Raw genomic sequence first — 4,868 nt, 5'->3', positions numbered from 1 at the left:
GATGACTTTCATCGACTTTTGTTCCACAACTCTCTTGACTTCAAAACATAACAAACGGATGTCATACGACTAATATAAATCATAACATAATCTCCTTATCATGTTAATCACCGTAGTCTCACCCCAAAGGTACATGTTATAACATTCCCAACTTGTCGACTTTCGACGAAACATTGTTTTATTCAATTGCTTTAGCTTCTGAACTGTCCAACCCTCTTTGTACTTGTTCATGATCTTCAATATTTGTAACCTCAGAGGTAACATTATTAACTTACTTTATATACTTTTAAATATTATCTCATTTTTGGTCCTACATTAGTTTGCTTACGACGCATTTTTACGTACGAAAATATAGGGTGTAACATCACTCCCCCTTGGGAACATTCGTCCTCGAATGTTTACTCTTGGAAACTTTGGAAACTTTTTCCAGAGTATCCTTCGTACACTAGGTTAAAACCAACCTGCACGTAGCCAGAAACATACTATGCATGCCACATATGGCCAATCTTTATAAATAGTAGCAATTTGCCTCACCGACCGTAAATCATAAATATTGAAAGTGAAAATTAAAAGTTTACCTGATGACCTGCTAGCCTACATAGAGCTATGTTGTAGCGTCCCATCTCCAACCATATCTTCAGTTTGAAATAGGTAGGGGTATTTAGACTTCATTTCTTCCTCTGATTCCCACGTCATCTCTTCTACATTCTTGCTCCTCCATAAAACCTTTACGGAAGCTACCTCCTTATTTCGTAGATTGCGGATTTGTCGGTCTAGGATGGCAACTGGAATTTCCTCGTATGACAAGTCCTCTGTAATCTGTACATCATCCGTGGGCACCACTCGGGTAGGATCGCCAATGCACTTCCGTAGCATAGATACGTGAAAAACCGGATGGACAGACTCCAATTCTGAGGGCAACTCTAACTCATAAGCTAGTTGGCCCACTCTCCGAATGATCCTATAAGGCCCAATATACCGTGGGCTAAGCTTTCCTTTCTTGCCAAACCTCATCACGGAACTCTAAGTCTCATCGCCGCACGTCAGAATATGACTTCTGATGACTCTGAGCTGTCAACAGTCGCTCCCGGATAACCTTTACTTTCTCTATGGCCTGCTGAACCAGGTCTGGCCCATGAAACCCAGATTCTCCAACATCAAACCACCCTATAGGAGATCTGCACTTACGCCCATATAAAGCCTCGTACGGAGCCATCTGGATACTGGAGTGGTAACTGTTATTATATGCAAACTCGATAAGAGGTAGATGTTCATCCCAACTTCTTTTAAAATCCAACACACATACTCGTAACATATCCTCGAGCGTCTAAATTGTGCGCTCGGCTTGTCCATCAGTCTGTGGATGAAAAGTTGTGCTGAGATTCACCTGAGTCCCTAGACCTCTCTGAAATGACCTCCAAAAATGTGTTGTAAACTGAGCCCCACGGTCAGATATAATAGAAACTGGTACTCCGTGTAGTCGCACTATCTCCTTAATATATAACTTTGCATAATCTTCTGCTGTATATGTAGATCTGACCGGTAGGAAGTGAGCTGATTTCGTGAGCCTATCGACTATCACCCATATGGAATCGAACTTACAATTAGAACGAGGTAAACCCGTGATAAAGTCCATGTTTATCGCCTCCCATTTCCATGTCGGGATCTCTATAGTCTGCATTAGCCCTCCAGGCTTCTGGTGCTCTATCTTCACTTGCTGGCAACTAGTACATTGGGCGACAAACTCAGCAATGTTCTTCTTCATATCATTCCACCAGTACACATCCTTAATGTCATGATACATCTTTGTCGATCCAGGATGGATGGAATACCATGAATAATGTGCCTCTGACATAATCTTGTCTCGTAGCCCTGCTATATCTGGAACACACAAACGACCCCTGTATCTGAGAACCCCATCTCCCTTGAGCTCTAACAATGGCTTCTTCTGCTGCGGAACTCGCTCTCTCAACTCGACCAACTCTGGGTCCTCGTACTGCCTTTCCTTGACTTCAGCTATGAGGGATGATTTTGCAGTGTTTTGGATTACAACTCCACCATCCTCAGAATCTACTAACTGAACCCCCAACGAAGCCAATTGATGAATCTCTCTAGCTAATTGTCTTTTCTTGGGCTCTACATGTGCTAAGCTACCCATAGATCGGCGACTTAAGGCATCTGCTACAACATTAGCTTTCCCTGGATGGTAGAGAATGTTAACATCGTAATCTTTCAATAACTCAAGCCATCGCCTCTGTCGCAAATTCAACTCTTTCTGCTTGAAAATATATTGTAGGCTTTTATGATCAGTAAATATATCAACATGAACACCATATAAATAATGCCGCCATATCTTAAGTGCATGGACAACCGCAGCTAACTCGAGGTCGTGGGTCGGATAATTCCTCTCGTGCTTCCTCAACTGCCTTGAAGCATATGCAATTACTTTCCCATGTTGCATCAGGACACATCCTAACCCGACACCTGATGCATCACAATACACGGCATAACCCTCTAGACCCTCTGGAAGTGTTAGAACTGGAGCTGAGGTCAACCTATTCTTAAGCTCTTGGAAACTCCGCTCACAAGCCTCTGTCCATTGAAACTTAGTTTCTTTCTGTGTAAACTTCGTCAATGGTGCCGAAAGGGAAGAAAAACCCTCTACGAACCTCCGATAGTATCCTGCTAAGCCTAGAAAGCTACGAACCTCTATCGGAGTGGTAGGTCTAGGCCAAGATTTCACGGCCTCAATCTTCTGAGTGTCTACCTTTATCCCTTCATCTGATACAATATGCCTCAATAATGCTACAGACTTCAACCAGAACTCACATTTAGAAAACTTAGCATACAACTTACGATCACGGAGGGTTTGGAGTACCGCTCGCAGGTGGTCCGCATGCTCATACTCTGAACGGGAATAAACCAGAATATCATCAATAAATACTATCACGAACAGATCTAAAATTTGTTGGAATAGGCTATTCATCAAGTCCATAAATACAGCAGGTGCATTAGTCAACCCGAAGGACATGACAAGGAACTCGAAGTGGCCATATCGGGTCCTGAAGGCTGTCTTCGGAATATCTTTTTCCCGAACTCTTACTTGGTGGTACCCCGACCTCAAATCTATCTTTGAAAAGCATCTAGCCCCCTACAACTGATCAAACAAGTCATCGATCCTTGGAAGTGGATACTTATTCTTAATAGTTACCTTGTTCAGCTGCCTATAATCGATACACATCCTCAGCGAGCCGTCTATCTTCTGCACAAATAGTACTGGTGCACCCCAAGGTGAGGTACTGGGCCTAATGTAACCTTTCTCCAGCAAATCTTTTAACTGCTCCTTCAACTCCTTCAATTCGGCAGGTGCCATTCTATACGGAGGGACGGATATTGGTTGAGTTCCTGGAAGCAAATCGATGCTAAAATCAATCTCTCGCTCTGGAGGAATACCTGGAAGCTCATCTGGAAACACATCTGCATACTCTTTGACTATGGGAATAGACTGAAGTGTAGGTATCTCAGCATCTGCATCTCTAACTCGCACAATATGATAAATGCACCCTTTTGCGATCATTTTCCTTGCCTTCAGATAGGAAATAAACCTACCTCTGGGTGTTGGTGTATTACCTACCCATTCAAGGACTGGCTCACCCGGAAAATGAAATTTGGCTGCCTTTGCTCGGAAATCAACTGTGGCATAGCAAGCTGCCAACCAGTCCATGCCCATGATAGCATCAAAATCCATCATCTCTAGCTCAACTAGGTCAGCTGAGGTCTGACGACTACAAATTGTCACCGTACAACCTCGATAAACCCGTCTAGCAATAATCGATTCTCCGACCGGTGTAGATACCGCAAAAGGATCACTTAGTATTTCAGGCACTATACCAAACTTCCTCGCGACAAATGGGGTAATATACGATAAAATAGATCCTGGGTCTATCAAAGCATAAGCATCGTGAGAGCAAATGGTTAATATACCTGTCACAACGTCTGGTGAAGACTCCTGGTCCTGTCGACCCGCTAAAGCATAGATACGGTTCTGATTACCACCTGAACTGGAACCTCTACCTCTACCTCGACCTCTACCAGCCGAAGACTGAGACTCGCGCCTTGAAGGATGCACGAACATAGATGATCCTATTGTTGAACTCGCCGGTTGTGCCATTCCCCCCGAATCTCTATTTGGGCAATCTCGCATCATATGCCCCGGACGCCCAAATATATAACAAGCATCAGAACCTGCTCGGCATTGGCCCAAGTGTCCTCTACCACAGATGTCACACCGTGGAGGAAATGACCATGTCTGTGCAGATCCTCGCTGTCGCTGCAAACCCGATACCCGTGAGCTCTCACCTGGTCCTGACTGAGTATAGCGGTCATACTTGTAACCCTGTAACTGAGGTGGCGGAGGCCTAGGTGGCCGTCCGAAGTACTGGGTCCTATAAATACCCTGAGATTGCTCCTGAGACTTGGGAAATCTCATCCTCTTACGTTGCCCTTGCTCAGCCCTCTCTGTACCCTGCTGCCGACGCCTACCCCTTTCTATATTCTGGGCGAATGCCTGAATCCGGGAGATATCCATACTATCCTGCAATGCAGCGGTGGCACATGCCTCGGTTAACTCTGGGGCTAACCCTGCTATAAACCTGTGAATCCTGTCCCGCATAGTAGAAACTATGGATGGTGCATATCTGGCCAATGAGTCAAAACGGAGACTATACTCTCGAACACTCATATTACCCTGCTTGAGGGCTAGAAACTGATCGACTCGAGCCTGTCGGATCTCCCGCGGTAAGTACTGGTCAAGGAAAGCATCTGAAAAATTCTCCCAAATAGCTGGAGGTGTATCACGTCCCCTGGAC

Source organism: Nicotiana tomentosiformis, chromosome 9 (genome assembly GCF_000390325.3).
Source record: "Nicotiana tomentosiformis chromosome 9, ASM39032v3, whole genome shotgun sequence".
NCBI lineage: Eukaryota > Viridiplantae > Streptophyta > Magnoliopsida > Solanales > Solanaceae > Nicotiana > Nicotiana tomentosiformis.
This window is presented reverse-complemented; position numbering follows the sequence as displayed.